The sequence below is a fragment of the Mustela erminea genome, chromosome 4, assembly GCF_009829155.1.
Source record: "Mustela erminea isolate mMusErm1 chromosome 4, mMusErm1.Pri, whole genome shotgun sequence".
Classification (NCBI taxonomy): Eukaryota; Metazoa; Chordata; class Mammalia; order Carnivora; family Mustelidae; genus Mustela; species Mustela erminea.
The window spans coordinates 104000128-104027939 of record NC_045617.1 but is presented as its reverse complement, the minus strand read 5'-3'; the positions used below and the strand labels follow the sequence as shown (position 1 = coordinate 104027939).

The 27812-nt window shown below is 36.8% G+C and overlaps 1 long non-coding RNA gene across 3 annotated transcripts in view; it reads right to left on the bottom strand.

Moving 5' to 3' along the window:
- The window catches only part of LOC116588800, a 318200-nt gene that overhangs the window by 97554 nt on the left and 192834 nt on the right, over positions 1 to 27812 (bottom strand). Inside the window, exon 5 of one of the 3 annotated variants that reach the window (XR_004285090.1) lies at positions 27032 to 27428. The exons of the other annotated variants lie outside the window; for them this stretch is intronic. This is a non-coding gene — a long non-coding RNA (uncharacterized LOC116588800). Of the gene's footprint in view, positions 1 to 27031; positions 27429 to 27812 lie in introns of those variants that run through there. 3 annotated transcript variants of the gene reach the window in all.

The following is a 27812-nucleotide window of genomic DNA, read 5'->3' as shown; positions in this document are numbered from 1 at the left end:
GGCTAGGAATCTTAACTTTTTACTTTCTCCAATATCTCCCGGAAAAAACCTCACACACTCATCTGGAGATGCAACTTTTGCAAATGTCACCAAGGGTACACCTCCAATTCACCTGGTCTGGAAACCGACGGGGTTTGCAACAGCAACTGCACAAGCCTACATATATTTGCATACCTTAAAACTATCTGCCTGAGGGCCTATCTTCCAATCAGCCTGAAACTAGCTGCTAACTGGGATCCCTACCTCTGCAACACTCACAGGTCTAAGGGTAGATAGCTATTTTGCCTAATAAATAGAAACAGAGAGAGTAAATCAAAATGAGAAAGCAGAGAAATATTTCCAAGTAAAATAACAGCAACAAAAATATACCTGACTGAAACAGATATGAGTAATTTACCAGATAAACAGTTCAAAGTAATGTTCATATGGATGCTCACTGAACTCAGAGGAAGAATGGATGAACACAGTGAGAAATTCAACAAAGATATAGAAAATTTTAAAAAGTATCAAATAGAAGTCACAGAGCTGAAGAATACAATAACTAAACTGAAAAATACACTTACAGTGTTTAATAGCAGACTGGATGAAGCAGAAGAAAGAATCAGTGAACTGGAAGATGAGATACTGGAACTCACTAAAATAGTAACAAAAAGAAAAAAAGAACTTTTAAAAAGTAAAGATAGCTTAAGAGACCAATAGGTAACATCCAACAAAATAACATTCACATTATAGGAATTCCAGAAGGAACAGAGACAAAAGGGTTAGCAAACTTATTTCAAGAAATAATGGTTGGGACACCTGGGTGGCTCAGTGGGTTAAGCCTCTGCCTTAGGCTCAAGTCATAATCCCAGGGTCCTGGGATCAAGCCCCGCATCAGTCTCTGCTCAGCAGGGAGCCTGCCTCCCCACCGCCCCGCTGCCTGCCTTTCTGCCTACTTGTGATCTCTGTCTGTCAAATAAATAAACAAAATCTTAAAAAAAAAATAATGGTTAAAAACTTCCATGAAGTTTTTCCAGAAGAAAACAGACATCCAGATCCATAAAGTGCAGAGCAAAAGCAGTTCTAAGAGGGAAGATCATAGAAATGTAGGCCTACCACATGAAACAAGAAAAATCTCAAATAAATAATTTAGTTTTACACCTCAAGGCACTAGGGAAAAAAAAAAAAAAAACATTTGAAGCCCAATGTTAATAAAAGTAAAGAAATAATAAAGATCCAAGAAGAAATAAATGAAATAAAGACTAAAGACAGTTTAAAAGACCAATGAAACTAAGAGCTAGTTCTTTGAAAACATAAATACTGACAACCTTTAGCTTCATTAAATAAAAAAAAGAAGGCTCTAATAAATAAATCAATCTAAAGAGATGTTAAAACTTACACCAAAGAAATACAAAAGAGCATGAGACTACTATGAACAATTATATGCAAACTGGACAACCATGAAGTTATGGATAAAATCCTAGAAACATACAATCTTCCAGGATTTAATCATGAAAAACAGAAAATCTGAATAGACTGATTCCTAGTAAGAAGACTGACTTGGCACTGCCCAACAAAGGAAAGTCTGAGACCAGACAACTTCACTGGTGAAGTCAACCAAACATTCAAAAAAGATTTAATGCCTATCCTCCTCAAAATCTCCCAAAACACTGAGGAGAAGGGTACACTTCCAAACTTATTTTTATAAGGCCATCATTACCCTGATATCAAAACCAGACAAGGATACTATGGAAGGAAGGAAAGAAAAAGGAAGGAAGGAAGGAAGGAAGGAAGGAAGGGAGGGAGGGAGGGAGGGAAAAAAGAGAAGAGAAGAGAAGATTAAAGTAAATTAAATTAAATTACAAGCCAATATCCTTGATAAACATAAATGTGAGAATCCTCAACAAAATATTATCAAACTGAATTCAACCATACTTCAAAAGGATCATTCACCATGATCAAGTGGGATTTATTCTATGGATGCAAAGATGGTTCAACATCCACAAATCAATTAACATAATACTCCACATAAACAAAATGAAGGTTAAATACCATATGATCAATTCAAAAGATGCAGAAAAAGCATTTGATAAAGTCAATCTCTGTTCATGATAAAACTCTTAAAAAGGTGGGTATGGACAAAACATACCTCAGCATATTAAAGGCCATATATGAAAACCCACAGCTAACATCATACTCAACAGTGAAAAAGTTGCAAGATTGTCCCCTAAGATCAGAAACAAGAGTGACCCTGGATGGCTCAGTTGGTTAAGCGTCTGCCTTCAGCTCAGGTCATGATCCCAGATTTCTGGGATCAAGCCACGATTTGGGCATCCTGCTTTGTTGGGGAGTCTGCTTCTCCCTCTCCTTCTGCCCCCTCCCCATGCTCATATTAAATAAAATAAAACCTTTTTTTTAAAAAAGATCCAAAACAAAATAAGGATGCTCACTCCTGCAATTTTTATTAAACACAATATTGGAAGTCCTAGTCACAGCAATTATGCAAAAAAGGAGATAAAATATATCCAAATTTGAAAAGAAGATGTAAAATTGTCAACCTTGTGTGGACATTTTATATAAAGAAAATCTTAGACTCGACCAAAAATCTGTTAGAACTAATAAACAAATTCAGTAATGTTGCAGTGTACAAAATTAATATACAAAAATCAGCTACCTTTCTATACAGCCACAAATTAAATATCAGAGACAGAAATTAAGAAAATAATCCCATTTACAACTGAATAAAATAGGGGCACCTGGGTGGCTCAGTGGGTTAAAGCCTCTGCCTTCAGCTCAGGTCATGATCTCAGGTCCTGGGATCCAGCCCCACATCAGGCTCTCTGCTCAGCAGGGAGCCTGCTTCCTCCTCTCTCTCTGCCTGCTTCTCTGCCTACTTGTGATCTCTGTCTGTCAAATAAATAAATAAAATCTTTAAAAAAAAAAAAGAATAATACTTGGGAATAAATTTAACAAAGGAGTTGAAAGACCTATACATGGAAAACTATAGGACACTGATGAAAGAAACTGAACAAGGAAAAAATAAATGGAAAGATATTCCATGTTAATTGATTGGAAGAATTAATATTGTTAAAATGTCCATGTTACCCAAACCAATCTACAGATTGAATACAACACCAAACAAAATCCCAATGGCATTTTTCACAGAAAGAGACCATACAATCCTAAAACTTGCAGAAATCCACATGAGATCCTGAATAGCCAAAGCAATCTTGAAAAAGAGCAAAGCAGGAGGCATTATGCTTCCTGATTTTAAGCTCTATTACAAAGTTATAGTAATCAAAACTATCATATTGCATAAAAACAAACACAGATCAATGGAACAGAAGAGAAAACCCACACATGTATGGTATTAATTTGTGACAAAGGAATCAAGACTACAAAATGGCATAAGTACAGTCTCTTCAATAAATACTAACAGAAACACTGAACAGCCACATGCAAAGAATGAAACTGTAACACTATCTGACACTATACACAAAACTTATTTAAAGGAGATTAAATACTTGAATGTACCATAAAACTCTTAGAAGAAAACACTGGTGGTAAGCTCCTTGAGACTGATCTTTGCAATGATTTTATGAATATGATTCCAAAGTCAAGGGCCATAAAAACAAAAGTAAACAAATGGGATGACATAAACCTAAAAAGCTTCTGAACATCAAACAAACAACAGAAAAAATGAAAAGGCAATCTACTAAATAACAGAAGATATTTACCAATCATATATCCAAAAAGGGGTTAATAGTCAAACTATATAAAAAAACTCATACAACTCTAGAGCAAAAAAAACCAAATAATCCAATAGAAAAATGACAAAAGACTGGAATAGACAGTTTTCCAAAGAAGACATACAAATGGCCAAAAAGCACATGAAAAGATGCTCAACATCACTAATAATCAAGGAAATGCAAATCAACACCATAATGAGGTATTACCCCCACACCTATCAGAATGGCTATTATCAGTAAGACAAGAAATAACAAGTAGTGACAAGCATGTGGAGAAAAATGAACCTTCATGCATTGTTGGCCTAAATGTAAACTGTTGCAGCCACTTTGGATAACAGTATGGAGGCTCCTAAAAAATTAAAGGTAGGGGGCCGTTGGGTGGTTCAGTTGGTTAAGTGTCTGTCTTTGGCTCAGGTCATGAACCCAAGGGTCCTGGGATCAAGCCCTGCATGGGGCTCCCTGCTCAGCGAAGAGTCTGCTTCTCCCTCTCCCTCTGCCCCTCACCTCCGACCCCACTTGTGCTCATTTTCTATCAAATAAATTAAAATACTTTTTTAAAAATTAAATGTAAAAATACCACATAATCCAGCAATTCCACTTTCAACTATCTACCCAAGGAAAACAAAAGCACTAATTCAAAAAGAATTATGTACGCTTATGCTCACTGGAGCACTATTTACAATAATAAAGATACGGAAGCAGTCTAAATCCACAAATGGATAAACGGATAAAGAAGTGATCTACATTCAGCCATTAAAAGAATGAAATCTTGCCATTTGAGACAACATGAATGGATCTTGAAGGTATTATGCTAAGTGAAATAAATCAAAGATAAATACTGTATGATTTCACTTATATGTGGAATCTAAAAAAGAAAATAAGCAAACAAAACCCAATCTATTGACATAAAGAGCAGACTGGTGATTGCCAAAGGGGAAGGTGATGAGGGGTAGGCAAAATGGGCTGGAGGAGGGGGATAAAGAGGTATAAACTTCCAATTGTAAAATGAATGGGTCATGGATAATGCAATGTTCAGCATGGTGACTGTAATCAATAATATTGTATTGTACGTTTTTTAAAGTTATGAATACATAATCTTAAAATTAGCCTGATAACTGACATATGGAGAAATATTTAAGCAACATTATTAAGCCATGCAAATAAAAATGATGAAAACTAAGAGGAGTTATGAGAGAAACTCATTCTCTTACACTGTCCGTGGCAGTGAAAATCAGAAAAACCTATAAGCCAATTTGTCACCGTGTTTTAAGTATCACAAAACTAAATCTCCTTAACCCAACAGTTACTTATGGAAATTACCATAAGGCAAAATAATAAATAGGGGAAAGAATATATATATGCACATGTATACACACACACCTTAATAAACCAAGTGGCTTGCACAGTATTATCCATAATAGCAGATGACGAAACCACGTACATTTTCAGGTAGAAAAGAATTTGACAAATTTTAGAACATCCTCATGAATTATATTATACCATCAAAATAAAAATACGTTCAAATAATTAGTAATAGCATGGAAAATATGTATAATATTAAGGATTCAGGAAACAAAATTTAAATTACTTGGCACTTTTGCTAAATCAAGTGACATTATATGTGTCTCTCTTTAGACTTTGTATTGCTTCATTGAATTATTTCTGTCTATGCTGAAAACACTTTTGCCCTAGTTATATAACTTCATGTTACATCTTGAAATATATCATTAGTAGAGGTCTTCCAATTTTCTTCAGGATTATTTTGATGTGCCAGGCCCTTTGCATTTCCTTCATAATTTAGGAGTCATCTTGTCAGTTCCTATAAGAAAGACTACTGGGTTTTTATTGTGATAACATTGAATATATAAATCAATTTGAAATAAATATTGTAATAGTATTGAGTCTCCAATCTCTGAATATATTTTCCATTTGTTTAGATCTTCTTTAATTTCTCTTAGCAATGTTTCATTGTTTCCAGTGTTTTCACTTTGTAGTAGCTTCCTACATTTTTGCCATATGTGATGGTTTTAAAATATGTCCACAAACCCTTTGATACTCCTCACTTCAAGAGGTTGAGATTAAGTCCTCTTCCACTGAGTGTGGGCTAGATTTGGTGAGTTCTTTCTAATAAACAGAATATGACAGAAGTGATGATATGTAACTCCTAAGACTATGTAACACAAGGCACTTTGTAGTTTTCTTTTTGGATCTCTTGGATCACTTGTTCTGGGGAAGCCCTCTTATATATCTTAAAGACATTCTAGCAGTCCTATGAAGAGGTCTATGGCAAGGAACAAAGGCCTATTAGCAGCAAACAATGTATTCAGACCTCTGGCCAACAGCCATGTAAGTAAGCCATGCTGGAAGTGGAGCGTAGAGCCCTTGCCAAGACTTTAGATGATGATAGCTGGCCTACAACTTGTCTGCAACCTTGAGATACTCTGAGCCCAGAAGCACCCAGCTAAGTGACTTATGAATTCCTGACCCCCAGAACTAGGAAATCATAAATGTCATGTGTTTTAAGCTGCTACCACATTATGTAATAATTTGTTATATTACAATAATAACAAACACACCATGTATAAAAATGTAATTTTAATGTGGGGGAGGGTATTTAAATATTAACATGTATTAGTATTAGTTATCTGGTTGGTGGGAATATGAACAATTTAAATATTATGTTTTACATTTCTATGTGTTAAAAATGGACAAATAAACTATGACACACAGTCTCAAAAATTCTATCACCAATAATCAAGGAAGTTATTTTGCAAGGAAAAAAAATTATAAACAACTTACTAGTCTTTAATCATACTATTTCCTTTAGTGCTTATACCTTATCATTACATAAAATTTGCAACAAAACTTAACAACAAAAAATATATATATATATACAGCTGTATGATTTAAATTTCAACTGTCCTTACTATTATCAGCAACCAAAGTTATAGCAAGTTTTATGTTTTCTTTTTTATACATGTTCTTCTTTACTTAGACAACAGGAAATTTTGTCTTTACTGATGCCCTAAAATCCACAGTGGTATAATAAGCAAGATATAATATATATACATTCTATTTGACATATGAAGGTAAGGCAGTGTGTAAAAAAAAAATGCAGTTATCTGCCTCGTGACTCAATATACTTTACTCCATTTTAAGGACATACACACTTAAGTACAACTGAAAATTGGCTTTTTTTTTTAAATTTTTTATTTTTTTATAAACATGTATTTTTATCCCCAGGGGTACAGGTCTGTGAATCAGCACTCACCAAAGCACATACCCTCCCCAATGTCCATAACCCCACCCCCCCTTCTCCCAACCCCCCTCCCCTCAGCAACCCTCAGTTTGTTTTGTAAGATTAAGAGTCACTTATGGTTTGTCTCCCTCCCAATCCCATCTTGTTTCATTGATTCTTCTCCTACCCACTTAAGCCCCCATGTTGCATCACCACTTCCTCATATCAGGGACATCATATGATAGTTGTCTTTCTCTGCTTGACTTATTTCGCTAAGCATGATACGTTCTACTTCCATCCATGTTGTCACAAATGGCAAGATTTCATTTCTTTTGATGGCTGCATAGTATTCCATTGTGTATATATACCACATCTTCTTGATCCATTCATCTGTTGATGGACATCTAGGTTCTTTCCATAGTTTGGCTATTGTGGACATTGCTGCTATAAACATTCGGGTGCACGTGCCCCTTCTGATCACTACATTTGTATCTTTAGGGTAAATACCCAGTAGTGCAGTTGCTGGGTCATAGGGCAGTTCTATTTTCAACATTTTGAGGAACCTCCATGCTGTTTTCCAGAGTGGTTGCACCAGCTTGCATTCCCACCAACAGTGTAGGAGGGTTCCCCTTTCTCCGCATCCTCGCCAGCATCTGTCATTTCCTGACTTGTTGATTTTAGCCATTCTGACTGGTGTGAGGTGATATCTCATTGTGGTTTTGATTTGTATTTCCCTGATGCCGGTGATATGGAGCACTTTTTCATGTGTCTGTTGGCCATCTGGATGTCTTCTTTGCAGAAATGTCTGTTCATGTCCTCTGCCCATTTCTTGATTGGATTATTTGTTCTTTGGGTGTTGAGTTTGCTAAGTTCTTTATAGATTTTGGACACTAGTCCTTTATCTGATATGTCGTTTGCAAATATCTTCTCCCATTCTGTCAGTTGTCTTTTGATTTTGTTAACTGTTCCCCTTGCTGTGCAAAAGCTTTTGATCTTGATGAAATCCCAATAGTTCATTTTTGCCCTTGCTTCCCTTGCCTTTGGCAATGTTCCTAGGAAGATGTTGCTGCGGTTGAGGTTGAAGAGGTTGCTGCCTGTGTTCTCCTCAAGGATTTTGATGGATTCCTTTCTCACGTTGAGGTCTTTCATCCATTTTGAGTCTATTTTTGTGTGTGGTGTAAGGAAATGGTCCAATTTCATTTTTCTGCACGTGGCTGTCCAAATTTCCCAACACCATTTATTGAAGAGGCTGTCTTTTTTCCATTGGACATTCTTTCCTGCTTTGTCGAAGATTAGTTGACCATAGAGTTGAGGGTCTATTTCTGGGCTCTCTATTCTGTTTCATTGATCTATGTACCTGTTTTTATGCCAGTACCATGCTGTCTTGATGATGACAGCATTGTAATAGAGCTTGAAGTCCGGAATTGTGATGCCACCAACGTTGGCTTTCTTTTTCAATATCCCTTTGGCTATTCGAGGTCTTTTCTGGTTCCATATAAATTTTAGAATTATTTGTTCCATTTCTTTGAAAAAGATGGATGGTACTTTGATAGGAATTGATTTAAATGTGTAGATTGCTTTAGGTAGCATAGACATTTTCACAATATTTATTCTTCCACTCCATGAGCATGGAACATTTTTCCATTTCTTTGTGTCTTCCTCAATTTCTTTCATGAGTACTTTATAGTTTTCTGAGTATAGATTCTGTACCTCTTTGGTTAGGTTTATTCCTAGGTATCTTACGGTTTTGGGTGCAATTGTAAATGGGATTGACTCCTTAATTTCTCTTTCTTCTGTCTTGTTGTTGGTGTAGAGAAATGCAACTGATTTCTGTGCACTGATTTTATATCCTGACACTTTCCTGAATTCCTTTACAAGTTCTAGCAGTTTTAGAGTGGAGTCTTTTGGGTTTTCCACATATAGTATCATATCATCTTCAAAGAGTGATAATTTGACTTCTTCTTTGCCGATTTGGATGCCTTTAATTTCCTTTTGTTGTCTGATTGTTGAGGCTAGGACTTCTAGTACTATGTTGAATAGCAGTGGTGATAATGAACATCCCTGCCGTGTTCCTGACCTTAGTGGAAAAGCTTTGAGTTTTTCTCCATTGAGCGATATTTGCAGTGGGTTTTTCATAGATGGCTTTGATAATATTGAGGTATGTGCCCTCTATCCCTACACTTTGAAGAGTTTTGATCAGGAAGGGATGCTGTACTTTGTCAAATGCTTTTTCAGCATCTATTGAGAGTATCATATGGTTCTTGTTCTTTCTTTTATTGATGTGTTGTATCACATAGACTGATTTGCGGATGTTGAACCAACCTTACAGCCCTGGAATAAATCCCACTTGGTCCTGGTGAATAATCCTTTTAATGTACTGTTGAATCCTATTGGCTAGTATTTTGTTGAGTATTTTCGCATCTGTGTTCATCAAGGATATTGGTCTATAGCTCTCTTTTTTGATGGGATCCTTGTCTGGTTTGGGGATCAAGGTGATGCTGGCCTCATAAAATGAGTTTGGAAGTTTTCCTTCCATTTCTATTTTTTGGAACAGTTTCAGGAGAATAGGAAATAGTTCTTTTTTAAATGTTTGGTAGAATTCCCCCGGGAAGCCATCTGGCCCCGGGCTTTTGTTTCTTTGGAGATTTTTAATGACTGTTTCAATCTCCTTACTGGCTATGGGTCTGTTCAGGCTTTCTACTTCTTCCTGGGTCAGTTGTGGTAGTTTATATGTTTCTAGGAATGCATCCATTTCTTCCAGATTGTCAAATTTGTTGGTATAGAGTTGCTCATAGTATGTTCTTATAATTGTTTGTACTTCTTTGGTGTTAGTTGTGATCTCTCCTCTTTCATTCATGATTTTATTTATTTGGGTCCTTTCTCTTTTCTTTTTGATAAGTCGGGCCAGGGGTTTATCAATTTTATTAATTCTTTCAAAGAACCATCTCCTAGTTTCGTTGATTTGCTCTATTGTCTTTTTGGTTTCTATTTCATTGATTTCTGCTCTGATCCTTATGATTTCTCTTCTCCTGCTGGGCTTAGGGTTTCTTTCTTGTTCTTTCTCTAGCTCCTTTAGGTGTAGGGTTAGGTTGTGTACCTGAGACCTTTCTTGTTTCTTGAAGAAGGCTTGTACCGCTATATATTTTCCTCTCAGGACTGCCTTTGTTGTGTCCCACAGATTTTGAACCGTTGTGTTTTCATTATCATTTGTTTCCATGATTTTTTTCAATTCTTCTTTAATTTCCCGGTTGACCCATTCATTCTTTAGAAGGATGCTGTTTAGTCTCCATGTATTTGGGTTCTTTCCAAACTTCCTCTTGTGGTTGAGTTCTAGCTTCAGAGCATTGTGGTCTGAAAATATGCAGGGAATGAACCCAATCTTTTGATACCAGTTGAGTCCTGATTTAGGACCGAGGATGTGATCTATTCTGGAGAATGTTCCATGTGCACTAGAGAAGAATGTGTATTCTGTTGCTTTGGGATGAAATGTTCTGAATATATCTGTGATGTCCATCTGGTCCAGTGTGTCGTTTAAGGCCTTTATTTCCTTGCTGATCTTTTGCTTGGATGACCTGTCCATTTCAGTGAGGGGAGTGTTAAAGTCCCCTACTATTATTGTATTACTGTTGATGTGTTTCTTTGATTTTGTTATTAATTGGTTTATATAGTTGGCTGCTCCCACGTTGGGGGCATAGATATTTAAACTTGTTAGATCTTCTTGTTGGACAGACCCTTTGAGTATGATAGAGTGTCCTTCCTCATCTCTTATTATAGTCTTTGGCTTAAAATCTAATTGATCTGATATAAGGATTGCCACTCCTGCTTTCTTCTGATGTCCATTAGCATGGTAAATTCTTTTCCACCCCCTCACTTTAAATCTGGAGGTGTCTTCGGGCTTAAATGAGTTTCTTGGAGGCAACATATAGCTGGGTTTTGTTTTTTTTATCCATTCTGATACCCTGTGTCTTTTGACAGGGGCATTTAGCCCATTAACATTCAGGGTAACTATTGAGAGATATGAATTTAGTGCCATTGTATTGCCTGAAGGTGACTGTTACTGTATATGGTCTCTGTTCCTTTCTGATCTACCACTTGTAGGCTCTCGCTTTGCTTAGAGGACCCCTTTCAATTTTTCCTGTAGAGCTGGTTTGGTGTTGGCAAATTCTTTCAGTTTTTGTTTGTCCTGGAAGCTTTTAATCTCTCCTTCTATCTTCAATGATAGCCTAGCTAGATATAGTATTCTTGGCTGCATGTTTTTCTCGTTTAGTGCTCTGAAAATATGCCAGCTCTTTCTGGCCTGCCAGGTCTCTGTGGATAAGTCAGCTGCCAATCTAATATTTTTACCATTGTATGTTACAGACTTCTTTTCCCTGGCTGCTTTCAGAATTTTCTCTTTGTCACTGAGACTTGTAAATTTTACTATTAGGTGACGGGGTGTGGGCCTATTCTTATTGATTTTGAGGGGCGTTCTCTGAACCTCCTGAATTTTGATGCTCGTTCCCTTTGCCATATTGGGGAAATTCTCCCCAATAATTCTCTCCAGTATACCTTCTGCTCCCCTCTCTCTTTCTTCTTCTTCTGGAATCCCAATTATTCTAATGTTGTTTCGTCTTATGGTGTCACTTATCTCTCAAATTCTCCCCTCGTGGTCCAGTAGCTGTTTGTCCCTCTTTTGCTCAGCTTCTTTATTCTCTGTCATTTGGTCTTCTATATCACTAATTCTTTCTTCTGCCTCATTTATCCTAGCAGTGAGAGCCTCCATTTTTGATTGCACCTCATTAATAGCGTTTTTTATTTCAACTTGGTTAGATTTTAGCTCTTTTATTTCTCCAGAAAGGGCTTTTATATCTCCTGAGAGGGTTTCTCTAATATCTTCCATGCCTTTTTCGAGCCCGGCTAGAACCTTGAGAATTGTCATTCTGAACTCTAGATCTGACATATTACCAATGTCCGTATTGATTAGATCCCTAGCCTTCGGTACTGCCTCTTGTTCTTTTTTTTGTGGTGAATTTTTCCGCATTGTCATTTTGATCAGATAAGAGTATATGAAGGAGCAAGTAAAGTACTAAAAGGGTGGCAACAACCCCAGGACAATATGCTTTAACCAAATCAGAAGAGATCCCAAATCGTGAGGGGGGAGAAAGGGGATAAAAAGAGGTTCAAAAAGAAAGAAAAAAAAATAAAAATAATAAGAAATAAAAGAATTTTAATAAAGAAAATGAATAAAGAAAATTATAAAAAGGAAAAAAATATATATATCAGATAAACTAGTTTAAAAACGTTAAAAAAGAAAAGGGTAAAAGTTAAAAAAAAATTTTAGCAGAAGAGAAAAAAAAATGAAAAAGAAAAAAATTAAATTAACTGCAAGACTAAAAAAATCACAGGGAAAAAAAAAATCACAGGGAGAAAGCCATGAATTCCATGCTTTGCTTTCTCCTCCTCTGGAATTCTGCTGCTCTCCTTGGTATTGAAACTGCACTCCTTGGTAGGTGAACTTGGTCTTAGCTGGATTTCTTGTTGATCTTCTGGGGGAGGGGCCTGGTGTAGTGATTCTCAAGTGTCTTTGCCCCAGGCGGAATTGCACCGCCCTTACCAGGGGCCAGGCTGAGTAATCCGCTCGGGTTTGCTTTCAGGAGCTTTTGTTCCCTGAGCGCTTTCCGTAGAGTTCCGGAGGACGGAAATACAAATGGCGGCCTCCTGGTCTCCGGCCCGGAGGAGCCGAGAGCCCAGGGCCCCACTCCTCAGTGCGCCCTCAGAGAACAGCGCCCGGTTACTCCCGTCTGCCTGACCTCCGGCCGCGCTCCGAGCTCACCGAGCCTGCGACCGGTTCAAGGTAACCCCGAGCTGCGAGCTTACTGTCGGCTCTGTCTCTGTAGCCGCCTTTCCCGTTCCAATACCCGCAAGCTCTGCGACACTCAGACACCCCCGATCCTTCTGTGACCCTGCGCAACCTGAGGCCATGCTGACCCCGCGTGGGCTTCGCCCCGGTTTAGCCTCTGGAGTGATGTCCCTCAGCGGAACAGACTTTTAAAAGTCCTGATTTTGTGCTCCGTTGCTCTGCCGCTTGCCGGGAGCCGGCCCCTCCCCCCAGGGTCTATCTTCCCATCGCTTTGGATTCACTTCTCCACCAGTCCTACCTTTCAGAAAGTGGTTGTTTTTCTGTTTCCAGAATTGCTGTTCTTCTCTTCGATCTGCAGATGGATTTGCAGGTGTTTGCAATCTTTAGATAAGCTATCTAGCTGATCTCCTGCTAGCTGATGTAGTCTCAGCCTGCTACTTCTCCGCCATCTTGACTCCTCCCCCTGAAAATTGGCTTTTTATATCTTACTGTATACATATTTAAAAAACTATCATTATAAATCCCTCCAAACTTTATAACACAGTAGGCGCCAGAGAAAGGTGGGGGAAAAGAACTGAATGAACTAAATCAAATTGTCCAAGATTTAGTAAACCATCTATAAATAGGGTGACTATATAATTAATCATCTATACCAAGACATTTCTGAGAGTGAAAGAGGATGATAGTAATAATTAAGCTAGAACAACTGGGGTTGTTGTAAGCTAGAATAAACTGGGCTTATGCCAAGATATATTTTCACCCTATCTTTGAAACTGGAACAACATTTACCCAGAAAGTAAGAAAATTTTATTTTTATCACCTCTCATCTTAAAACTCCAGGTAACTCACTTCTAAGACCATGTCTACAAATTTGATGATAGAATTTAGCCCATCACATTTAGATTTGCCGACTGTAATATACTTTTAATGAGATTGATCTTTTCAGTATGGTTATGGGCAAGGTAACTGTCATTGAAATTAAGTACAGCCCATCTTTACAAATGAAATGTCTATGATCTTTTCAGCATTTTTTTGAAAGCTAATATCTCTGCCAGTGAATGTAATACTGAAGATTGGTACAGCACTTGAAAAGTATAATTATAGTTGTTAAATGCCATGAAATTTGAGCTAGGGAAGTGAGTAATCTTGTGAGTGCAGATGCTGTAAATGTGATCAAACTCGGAAGTTAGAAAAGGTAATACATCTTTCACGAGAAAAGGTGGTACATCTTAAGAAAGCCAAATACAAACACAGATATGATTCTAAAAAATTGACACACACACTCAACACACACACGCATTTATCACTGTTTCCCATGGAAAATAATATTTAAAATGCCATCTGGTTTGGATACAGTACAATTTCACTTCCACTGTCTGAGACACTTTCTCTTCTGATACAGATTTTTGAACTGTTTAATCTATTATCTAAAGTTCACAGTCAGTTTCATCTAGTTTAATTCAATTATGAGAAGTCATGGTTCTATTTTATATTTAGCAACTTAAACATTTTGAAACTATTTAAAAACTATTCTTGGAGGGTTGCAATAGCTTTCAATTGGCAAGTGCATTGAAATACCTTTTAGGTATCATTCAGATTACTATTTTAGGTTCTGCCAGCCTCCAGAGGGGCACTGAAATGTGAAAATGCAGATTAAATCTGAAAATATGATCATGGCACAAATAATCTTCTTTTCAGGAAAGGAACTACAATCTCCTTCATCAACAGGGTTAAAATGGTGACTATTATGGGCAGATTAGATTGTATTCAAGGTTTTTATTTTTCTTTTTATTTCATCCAGAGTCATGCTAAACATAGAGGGCTCAATCAATCTCAGAAAGAATCTACTTTAGATTTCCTTCAAATATAAAATTCATTAAGTGACATTCCAGCCACTTAAAGTGGGTTAGTGAAGTTGTTAAAGAAGGGCTCACCCTTTCTGAAGGAAATGAAATAGGAAGCAGAGAGAGAGGTTTCCAGAGCAGAGCTTTCCAAAGTATTTTCCACAGGATACTGATTGCTTAAGATGCTTTATGAAAAAGTAGATGTGCACATTCTAGAAATACCGCATATCTCAACTTTCTCTAAGAGATTTACATTGCAGATTTGCATGGCAAGTACCTCCAAAATTCTGCATCAAGAAAATCTGCTTCATTTTCTTTAGTTCTATGTTTAGCAAACTTAATTTAATTAAGCAATGCTGATAACAGGTTCTATGGAGCCTGAAATTTTTATAATTTAGGAGCCATCTTTACAAAAATAATACAAAATAAAATATAAAATTAATGACATAGTGTGTGTGTGTGTATATATATATATATATATATATATATATATATATATATATTCAGAAATCTCTTTAAAGTTCTTGGTGATTTATAGCTCTTTTCTTCTGATCTCTCTGCAGGCAATATACCAGAAATGTTTTGTTCCCGGTGGTAACCTTTTTTCTCCTCCCAACTGGAACCCTTAGAACTCTCAGCAACTTCCTGTATTCTCATTGGTGTGTACAAGAAAGGGATTGAAGCTTAAAGTTCATTACCTTAATAGCAAATTTAACTCTATGACAAGGTAACAAAATGAGGTTCCTGGACCTAACTCCAATGTATATGTTGGGAGGGAAGTGGGGGTGGGGTGTTTCCCATGTAACACCACGCATTTCTCAGATACCAGCAGGATGTCTGAGGATTCAACTCACTTCTGACACTATCTATCAAGAGATAGCATCAGATTCCACAGATTGAGAATTTAGTCCTACAAAACTGCCTTCCCCCACCCCCAACTTCAGATGCCAGTTACAGGCCCAGGCTGTTTCTTTCTACCAACTGAATACAGACTAGAGGTTCCAAAGACCTCCTCCAATTCAGGATGCCAGTCCTAAGTCCAAGTTCAACAGGCTATAAATCGGAGCTTCCCACAGTCCTTCCCTGGGTTCTATTCATTTACTAGAGCGGCTCACAGAACTCGGGCAATCTGTCTACTTAACAGATTGCTGGTTTACTATAAAAAGACAACTCAGGAAGAGATTCATAGGGAAAGACATGAGAAAGAGGCCCAGAGCATCCATGCTCTCTCTAGTTGTGCCACTCTCCCCGAATATCCCTGTGTTCACAAACCTGGAGTTCTCTGAACCCTGTCCTTTTGGGGTTTTAAGGAGGCTTCGTTACACAGTAATGGTTGATTAAATCACTGGCCACTGGCATCAATTCAGTCTCCACCCCCTCTTCCTTGGTGGGGAGGTGGCAGGTTACTTAAAGTTCCAACCGTCTGCGCACCTGGGTGGCTCAGTTGACGGAGTGCCTGACTCTTGATCCCAGCTCAGGTCTTGATCTCAGAGTCTGAGTTCAAGCCTCACATGGGCTTTATATTGGGCATCAAGCCTACTTTAAAAACTTAAAAATAAAGTTCCATTTATACAATGGAATATTTCACAGCCATCAGAAAGGACGAAAACCCAACTTTTATATCAACATGAACGGGGCTGGAGGAGATTATACTGAGTGAAATAAGTCAAAGAGAGAAAGTCAATTATCATATAGTTTCACTTACTTGTGGTGCATAAGGAGTAACATGGAAGACTTTGGGAGGATGAAAGGAAAAGCGAAGTAGGGTAAATCAGTGGGGGAGACGAAGCATGAGAGACTGTGGACTCTGAGAAACAAACTGAGGGTTTTGGAGGGGAGAGGGGTGTGGGGATGGGCAAGCCTGGTGGTAGGTATTAAGGAGGGCACGTATTGCATGGAGCACTGGGTGCGATGCATAAACAATGAATTTTGGAACACTGAAAAATTCAATACAATACAATACAACACAATAAAAATAAAGTTCCAACCCTCTAATCACAAGGTTGGCTCCTCTGGCAACTAGCCTCCTTACCTAAGGGGTTTTCAAAAGTCACCTCACTAGCACAACGAAAGATACTTTTGTTGCTCTTATCACAGGAAATTATAAGAGTTTTAGAAGTTCTCTTCCAGGAACAGGTGGAAGACCAAATATGTATTTATTATAAATAATAATCTCACAATAACCCTTTTAAATCTGGTTAAAAGAATATTTTGGGGGGCATGTTCTAGAAAATGCCAATATATAGAGTTTGATCTAGGTTTACACCTTAAAAGCATTGGAACTAAGCAATATTTACAATAGATGGTTGTAGTGCTATGAAGAAAATTAATTTAGGGAAGGGAGATAGAGTGCCAATAAGGAGACCAGATATTTAAAAGAAGGTGGTCAGGGAATGCCTTACTCAGAAAGTGAACTGGAAGAGAAATCTGAGAACAGGAGGGTGCCCTCCAAGCTGAGTTAGGAAAGACCAATATTTTGTCCTGCCAAGTGAGGACTGTTTTTCTGAATGGGACAATAGACTGAGCAGCAAGTAGGGACAAGGGAGCCTTTATTTAGATATAAGAAATTATGCTCATGGGACTTTTCTTACAGGTGAGGGTACATTTATGATACAGAAGATGGGGGGGGATTTCTCAATCTCACTGCCACTGTTTCAAAGATGTTTGAAAGTCCAAAAATCATCATAGTTTTTTGATTCAGTAAAATTTATTATTTTTTTATTTAGTTTTATTCAAAAGAATGTATTTCCCTATTCAAAAAATTAAATAACCATACCACCACCAGCAAATCTGTAGAGTCATATTGATGGTGGAGAGTTTGATGAGGAACAAGTTAGCTGAGGATAAAGCAAAAGCTGGCACCCTACACCCCTCCCCCCATGTGATATGTGTAACATTTCTCAGGCACTCCTGGCTACCCTAAAGGAAGAACAAATGATTAAGTCATAGAGATCACAGTCTTGCAGAACAGAAGTCTCCCTCAGTTTGCAAATGCCTTAATAATGTATAAGGAAAAAGCTTCTTATTAATAGCTCAACTTCCAGAGACCTATCATTTAGTTTCCTAGAGCCCTAACATCACTCTCCCCTACATGAAACTGAGGGAGGCTGAGGCAAAAGGAAATGTGAACAAAATTGAATTTCTTTTGAGCCTGCAGCCCATTGACAAGGATTGTGTAGGAGGAATGTAACATTCCTCCAGGAAACTCCCAATTGTCTTCATGCTAGTGCCTCATTGGAGGGAAAAACAGTCTTGGCTTGACAATTACCAGGCCTCCAGTATCCTGAGAGTCTTCATAGTCTTTCTGGACACCCCCTTTGTCCTCACCTCCCTAACTCCTGAGTATATTATCAGCCATTCCTCGGGATTATAGTGCGGCAGCTCTTTCTGCTCATGGGTCCTGTCCTTGTGCTTTAATAAAACCAAAAATGTCTCAAAAATTCTTTCTTGGTCATCGGCTCCAGACCTCACCCCACCAAACCTCACCAATATTCCAAAACCCCATCAAATTCACTGGACATTCCTAAAGTCCCAAAGATCACAAAGGGGAAAAAAAGGAAAAGAAAAGTACTCAAAACAAATCCAAAACCCATAATGAGTTTGAGGAGAAACATCACATGAATTTCTGTCTTCTCTCATTGTCAGCTGCAGATTAATTTCAGCAGGATCAAGTACAATTTAAGTAAATCCCTCATACCAACTCCAGCCCCTTAACTGTACCCTGTCAGCAACAATGAGCACACTGGAATCCCAAAAAAAGAACAAGACCTTTTAAAGTGCAGTGTACTCCTGGAGGGCAGTATAAGAGAATAATGATCTCTTAGTCCTTTTTTCTTCATTTCATCCCCATCTGGCAGTACGCTCCAGCACCCACTGGAAGAACTGGCCTGAGGAGCTCAGCACCCTGGTGGCTCAGAGGGAAGGCAGATATACACACAGAGATGTACACAATATAGAGGGTTGGTGTTTGTGAGATTAAGAAGGCCTCTCCCAGTTATTTGTATCTCCCAGGAGGCAGACTGCTCTGTGGACACATGGCTGGGTGGGTGAACTATGTCTTTGTTAGAACAAGAGGGAGACTTGCCCTTTAGCAAGACACAACCTGGAACTCAGGCAGACAGCCTATTGAGCAGAATGTCCATCTCCACTCACACCCTCAGGTGGGTTTTCTCATGCAATGCTCAAGCTGTTCAACCATATGCAGTGGTCCTGCCTAACTGAAAATATAAAGCCCCATTCTTTAGATCCAAGAAACACCCTGAATAGTGCTAAGAAGATAAACAACACAGGGCAAACCCTTCTGTTTCATTTTGGAGCAAATTCTTCCCGTAATTAAAGGAAAACAACTCCAGAGAGACTGATAAATTTTTAAAAATCAAAGGAAAACAAAACAATACAAAAACACCAACAAAAAAAATAACGCAAAAGAAAAATGAAGAATATACATTTTAAAATTCACCTCTATTATAAAAGAACATGTTAGACGACAATTCTTTTACATTCACGATTAAATTAAGAAAACACAAAAGATGCACTGGGAAGACAACATACTGAGAAGTGAACAGTGTGACAGAAATAATCTTTAATAACATTATAAGCAGTACATAGTAGAAGTTACATGTAGAGAATGGAATTCATGATGAGCAGAATTTCTGAAAATTTATCAACACATATCTTAAGAAAATGACTAGCTCTTCAGAAATTCATAGTTAGAAAGTCAACCTGGTAGGGTTACTGGATGTTGTAGAGTATCCATGTAAGGTTTGTGTGTATGAATTTTCTGAAGCAATGTTCCTCTGATGGCAGCAGATCCATCCCATGTGTTCTTAATTTTTTTTGCAGTTTTAATCAAAACCTAATAAAGTCATTTTAAAATTTTGACTGAAGAATTTTCAATTTTATCTAGAAAGATAATTATGATAACAGGCACAGACAACATGAAAAAGAGAACCAAAAAGGAAATCTTCCCTAAAGAGGAAGGAAAAACAAAATATGTGAAATTAAAACACCATTGTACTAGTGCATATAGATCAAAAAGATAAAACAAATACTAGGAAAAGACATTTATGTGGCAGAATTCAGTGATGGTCAACCAGTGAAAAAAACAGAAGCAGGGCTTGAAGGTCTGACAAGCCATTTAGGAGAAAAGCTGGTTGGAAAACATTGTCTCATTTGACACCAAAATAAATATGAAATGAACAAAATAATTAAATGTGAAAAAAGAAAAGCAACAGTATAATAATGTTTAGGTGCATATTTTTATAATTCTGAAGTCAAAGCACTTGAGATGTATGAACCTAAATTAAAACACCCTAAGTAAAAATGTTTATGAGTTGTCCATTTCAAAATTTTTACTAGCGTGAATAAGGTTAAAATCCAAACTAAATAATTAAAGAAAATTTATAACCAATTCTTTAAAATTTGTTCAAAAATTCTTATATATAAATCCTAACTATGAATATGAGAAATATCACCATGTGTGCAAGGGCAAGAAAAGACTGAAATACAAATAGCAGTAAACATAAATATATATAATACTCCATTGGTAACCAACAGTGTTAATTTAAGTACCAATGAAGTCAGATGACAAATACCAAAAAGTTTGATAGTAGTAGCTGTTGGTAAGGATATATGAACACAGGAACTATCATATACTATTGAGTTCAAAGTATAAATCAATAAACATTTCTGGACACAAATCAAAAATTTCAAATATAGATAACTTTAGATGTAGAGTTGCACTTTTAGAAAATTATTATAAAGAAAAAATAGGGGGCGCCTGGGTGGCTCAGTGGGTAAAGCCTCTGCCTTCGGCTCAGGTCATGATTCCAGACTCCTGGGATGGAGCTCCACACCGGGCTCTCTGCTCTCTGCTCGGTGGGGAGTCTGCTTCCTCCTCTCTCTCTGCTGTCTCTCTGCCTACTTGTGATCTCTGTCTGTCAAATAAATAAGTAAAACCTTTAAAAAAATAGGTAAATTGCATAAAAGGCATAAACAAGGATATTTTTGGAATACTATTCACAGTGAATAATTAGAAACAATGCAAAAATCTACCAATATAGGTACAGCATAACAAATTTTATACCACAGAACAGTTACAAATGATAACATAAATCATTTATTTACCACCATAGAGAATTGTCTGTATCATTAAGGAAGAAGAATAAGGAAGAATTTAGGTTATAATTTGTATTCCTATGCTAGTGTGTGAATGCACATGAACACCATTATTTCTCTCAGTAATAAACTAACACATTTATTTCTTGTTCCATCAACTATAGACAATATCTCTTGGCTTTCTATCTTACAATGATGGTATGTGCCACCTTTCTTTCACCTTTCCCCCTACGTTCCACCTCACCACTTCTGTCACCTATACTTTTACTTTATCAAGGATGACAGTATTTATGTCCTGTTTTATAACTACAATCAATGATTTCACATTTTGTTTTTACTGAAAAACAATAGTTCTTGTATTATTATGTACTTTGTAATTACAGGCTGTGCTGTGAACAATAATTCAAAATGATAAAACTGCAAGCACTATATTACTGTTTTTCCTAGAGTAACTAATGCCTTTTTAAATTGCCTTTTTTTCCCCCATGCCCTTATCATATCTGTAGTTTCCTGTGAAACTGTCCTTTATAGAAACTCCCTCCCACCCCTCCCAACACAGAATTCAATTCCCTGCTGGCATCTTCGATCCTTGCATGCCACCCTGAGTGGCTCTACTCTAGATGTGCAAAACCGTGCTCTTCCTGGAACTTCAGGTCTCTGCTCTTCTGGATTATAGCACGTCTTTCTGGTTTCCCTTTCTTCTTTATTTTTTGGAATATGTCTTCAATTAACTTCCTAAGAAAAGGTGCTTAGGAAGTAAAGCTAATGAATCCTTGAATGTATGATATATATAGTCAATTAGCTCTCAGATTTTATTTATTCTTTGGGTATGCATTTTTTCATTCCTTCATAATTTTGAAAGCATTTTTACTGAGAGACTGAATATACAAATGGACAATGGCCACACCATATACAAAAAGAGAACTCTGATCAACAATCTGCAGCAACCAGACTAGGAAACCAATTCACTGTCTACGGTAATTGGTCCAAGAAGCCAATCTACTTGGAAGAAGTCAGATCATGATCTCCAACAAACAATAAGCCTGGGAAAAAATGGCCCAGTACAACCAGAACTTGATTAGTAATTGACAGGTTCTCTAAATTTTTATTCCCACTTTGTTTAGTACCAACCAGAAAAAAACAACTATTCACCCCCCCCCCAACCATTCACATAAGATGCCTGGCTTCTACTTAGCCTGTCAACACCTTCCCCATGCCAACAGCCTCCAATCAGGGCATATCTGAAGCCTTTCTTTTTTTCCACTATAGAGCTTTCCCACTCCTTTGCCTGCCTTTGAGTTTCTGCCAGGTGATAGTGGCTAATTCCCTTATTATAAAAATCTCTGTATAAATACCCTTTCCTTATTCTCATCTGAGTGGGCTTTGTTTACTTCTACATTGCACAGATTTCTAGAATCCAAGGCTGATAAGAGGCCTGATGACAGTGTGACTTTTTAAAAAAAATAATAGCTTTTTTGGGATGTGATGTACACACAACATACAAGTCACCCACTTAAAGTGTACAATTCAGTGGCATTAAGCATAGTCATAGAACCATGCAACCAACCCCACAAAATTGTATTTTCGTATCCTTCCTGTACCTACTAAACACTCTTTGTTTTCCCCCAACCTCATAAAATCACTGATCTATTTTCTATCTCTATAGATTTGCCTATTCTCGTCACACCTGGTTATATAATTTAAAAGGAGTGTTAAATATGAAATCTTCTGTGACTGACTTCTCGCACTCAGCATACTATTTCCAAGGTTCATCCATATTGTGACATGTAGCAGTACTTCATTCCTTTTCATGGCCAGATAATATTCCATTGTATGGGAATGCTACATTTTATCCATTCATTAGTTGGGTTGTTGTTTCCATTTGGGGCTTATTATGAACAATTTCATTATGAACATTCAAACAAAACTTTTTGTGTGGTATTTCTTTTCATTTCTTTTGACTACATACCTAGGGGTGGGAATGTTAGGTCATATATTGGAAACTCTGTTTAACCTTTTGAGAAACTATCCCATTGTTTTCCAAAATGGTATACCATTCTGCATTCCCAACAGGAATATATGAGGGTTTCAATTCATCCATAGTCTCAGCAACACTTATTATCTGTCTTTTTAATCAAAGACAGTAGTGGGTGTTAACTGGTATTTCATTGTGGTTTTGATTTAGAATTCCTGAAGGCTAATGATGCTGAACATCTTTTCACATGCTTTTTGGTCATTTGTTTATCTTTTTGAGAGATTTGTTAAAATCCTTTGTCCATTTTTTATTTGGGTTGTCTTTTTATTGTTGAATTGTAAGGTAACCTGCTTTTTAACTTTGTTGTCTTCTTTCTGAAAACTTTAGCGTTTTCTCTTTATCTCTGGTACTCTGAATTTCACAAGAACATGTCTAGAAATGTCTTTTCTTCATTTTGCTGGGTACATGGAAAACCTTCCAATATGAAAACTTACACTTTAGCACAGGATTGCCTCTTCTATTATTTCTTTGATCATACACTGTCCCCCGTTTTCTCTTCCAGGAACTTCTACTATTTAGGCGACAAACCTTGCATTGGTCCTTATACCTTTAATTTTTATTTTTATTACTTCCGTTTCCTGTTTTCTGTTCTTTTTATTCTATTTCCAGGAGATATGTATGATTTTTTTCTTTATTCTTCTTATTTTTCCATCAATTACATTATGTGTTCCTTTTTCTATAGCATACTATTATCACTTAACAAATGTAATATCTCTCTAAAAGTATCTCTAAAGATACTAGAAACAGAGACAATTTTAAAGTCCTCTTCCATTCCCTGGATTAACTATTCCCTCTCTGGTCATTGTGGCAAATATTAACCTGGCTCTTTCTTTGACATTCCTCATTTGTCTGGTCATCCTTCACTGTCTGTTTGAATATAAGGTTAAGACAATAGAAAATCGAGCTGAGTTCTTTGTATTGATGAGCAAGTCTGCCAACTTGCAGGTTTCATCTTATGTGGAACCTGTAGCAACTCAGCAACTATGATGGCTGAAACATTGAAGACTTCACTCTAAGAGGCTAATTTCTACAGAAACTATCCTAATTTTACCAGTCAAAAATTTTTCAATCCTGTAGATAAGAAGTAGCTTTTTATTTTACCTATTATAGTAAATATACACATTCCAATAAAATGTACCATTTTAACCATTTCTAACTGTACAGTTCAGTGGTATTAAGTACATTCACCTAAAGTGGTGTGCAATCTTCACCACTATCCACCTACAAATCTTTTTCACCATCCCATACTAAAACTCTGTACCCATTAACAAGTTTCCATTCCCCCATCTCTCAAGCCCCTGTTAACTACTGTTCTATTTTCTGTGTCCATTTTTATTTAATTTTTACTTTTTTTTTTTTGGAGGAATTTTTGGCTTTGAGGTTTGTGTCCAAAGGAAAAGAAGATGTGTGAGAAGTATTATCTAGTTATAGGTTTTTTACTTTTTTTTTAAAGTGACTTTCACCATTAACCCCTTGTTTTTAAGATTACACTCATTTTTTGACTATTCTATCTGTAGATCACAAGTTGTATACAACTCTTTGGGTTTGTAAGGTACCCCTCTTGGCATTTTCATTTCTTTTCTTTTTTCTTAAGATTTTATTTATTTGACAGAGAGATACAGTGAGAGAGGGAACACAAGCAGGGGGAGTGGGAGAGGGAGAAGCAGGTTTCCCGCCAAGTGGTGAGCCTGATGCAGGGCTCGATTCCAGGACCCTGGGACTATGACCCGAGCCAAAGGCAGATGCTTAATGACTGAGCCACCCAGGCACCCTGGGCATTTTCTAAGTTATAGTTTCTTCCACCCTTCTGAACTAGTACTACTCTTTTATCCATTCTTTATGTCTTATTTAGATTTAATAAAACTTTCACACACCAATGACTCTCCTTCCACTTCCTATTTCTACATTTTTCTTCTTATTACAATGAGTTTTGGAGCAAAGTAGAAGATATCATATGCTCAACCTATCATATTAAAACATAATCCTGGGCTAAAATTTCTAACCTCTCAGTATACCAGTATACTTAACTAGAAATGTAACAGTTTGTAACTAAAATCAGTATCAAAATTCAAAGAGGTATTTTAAAAGTAAGAAAAAAATTCAAAGTATTAAGAATCAGTGTATGAAACATATTTTTATACAATTTTTCAGAAATAAATTTAAATCCTAGACCACAGAACATAGTTTTTATAGCACAGATTCAAGTTAGTTTAAAATTATCTATTTTTGTGACCACATTTAATTTCTTTAGTGATTCTTTATTACTAAGGTCACCACAGAATAGCACCTTGTCATTAAATGGGCACTTGCTATAGATTCATAAAAAATAATGAAAAACTGGATTTCCCTTTTTCATGATGATCACTGCATCCAGCCTGAGAAAGAGATCATACAGAGCAGTGAATGGAATGTAGTCTACGAAGTTCAGAAGACCTATTTTGAAGTCCAGATTTGAACATTTATTAATTTGGCCAATTTTCTCAGTGTCTCAAGCTCTCCTTCACCTGTAAAATGGGTTTAACATAATATCTATTCATAGGACACCTGTGAAGAAGAGATTAAGCAAATATTATTTGGGGCTCATCATAGATGCTAAATAAACATTACCTGTTATTGTCCACAGCTGGACTACAGTATCCCTCTATATAAGTCGGGGTCTAAAACCAGCTCCTGAATCTTGGCATCTCTGTGCCTTGTTCTCTCATATCTAAAATGAAAATAATACTGAGCCTATATTAAAGGCTCATTTGAGGATTAAATTCAAGAATATAGATACAGGGTTTAAAACAATGCTTTTATTTTCATCACCTGCATCATTATTATATAATTTGTTTCTCTAAAGCAAACTATATAATTGAACCTAATGCCTACAGAGACACTGTGAAAAGCTGGATATAAACACAATTTTTTTTGTGTGTGTGTGTGTGTAGTTTTTTTTAATTTATTTATTTATTTATTTATTTTTATTTCCAGCATAACAGTATTCATTATTTTTGCACCACACCCCGTGCTCCATGCAATCCGTGCCCTCTATAATACCCACCACCTGGTACCCCAACCTCCCACCCCCCGTCCCTTCAAAACCCTCAGATTGTTTTTCAGAATTTTTTTTATTGTACCACCTTATCATACATTCTCTTCCCTAGTTCCTCTTCTCTCCAGCCCATCTCAAAATATTTAAAATCACTTTAATCCTTATTTTTTGGACCAATATTATATATACAATATTCCACACTTGAATCATCATCAATGGCAAACAGAATCAATAGGTATCCTTTTCATCCTTAAAAACAAGTGAAATCTATAAAAAATAGTTCAATTTTAACTTCTACTGCTTCTACATTTCACTGAATTTTAAGCATGCCTTTTCTAAATTGCTGCCATATTATTCTTTTCTTTCAGTAAGAAGTAAAATTGTTAAACTTCACTGCAATTGCCGTTAAGAGCTTTCTAACATTTAATCTTAACAACTTGACCTAACAAAAATCTTTACTTCCACTATAGGGTTTTCTTACAAGTGGAAACACAGTTCAGTTTAACAGAAATTGAGTTATCCAGGGTAAGTTGCACTGGCTCCCAGCCAAAATGGACAAACAACTCAAATTTTATCCTGAGTCAGGATTTTTTTTTCAACCCTCTTGCTTGGAAAGTCTATTTTGATTATAATATAAATGCTAGCTATTATATAAGTAACATGATATTTTTGCTTTCCATTTTAAAGTATGTGTCTCTTACACCTGCAGTTCCCTCTTCCTCGGCTGCTCTTCCCACTGCATCACCTTATGGCCCCCACTCATTCTCCAGATCCAGCTGCTACTCTAAATTACTAAGTTCCAATTAGTTACACACTCCTCTTGGCTCCCTCAGAACTTCATTATTACCTCACCATGGTCCTTACCACCATACATAGCAAATGTTAAACATTAATTCCCTCCATTGGACTGCACCTAAGGAGTAGAAGTCAGCACGGGGGTCCACTCTATATCTCCAATATTTTATGATCAATAAATACCTGCTGAAAGGAATTAATAACTAGTTCCAATGGAGAACATGAGCTAATTTCTTCTGCTCAGCATCTCCTCCTTTGGGGGAAACCATACCAAGACTCTTAAGAAAATCAAGGGGTGATATAAACCATGGTTCCAAAGATGGATGTATGGCCCAGGAATAGATAATCAGAGAACTCCAAGTACTTTATTCCATCGGTCACTGTGATTAAGTCAGGAATAGATGTGTGACTCAGTCTGGACCAAGAAGGGTCATCCCTCAGAATTTTGCATGGAGGACTTAGAAAAATACACTTTCTTTTGCCTTAAACCCCCAGATGTAAGAATGATATAAACTTAGAGTTGATGATGGCCACCTTTGCCACCATATAGGAAACACCAGAATGAAGATAGTCCAAAAATAAAATAAAATCAGAGCAAAGTGATGGCTTAAGACAAACTTCTGCTGATGTCATTTGAGTCTCAGTTCCAGATATGACTAGAGTTCATTCCTGTGCTTTGCAGGTACATGAAGTTTTGTTTTCTTAAGCTAGTTGACTGTCACTGGCAATTATCCATAAGGATGTGGAGAAAAAGAAATCCTTATGTGTTGTTGGTAGGAATGTCAACTGGTATAGCCACTGTGGAAGACAGAATGGAGGTAACTCAAAAATAGAATCACCATATGATCCAGTAATTTTATTATTGGGTATTTACCCAAAGAAAACAAAAACACTAATTTAAAAGGATATATGTACCCCTTTGTTTATTGCAGCATTATTTACAGTAGTCAAGATATGGAAACAACATAACTGTCCATCAACAGATGGATGGATAAGGAAGATGTGGTATACACACATACACACACACACATATATCACAGGTATATATAGAGATATATATTTTCTCTCTATAATGGAATATTATGCAGTGATAAAGAGGATGAGATCATGCTATTTGCAACAACATGGAAAGATGGAGAGGGTATTATAGTAAGTGAAATATGTCAGACAGGAAAAGATAAA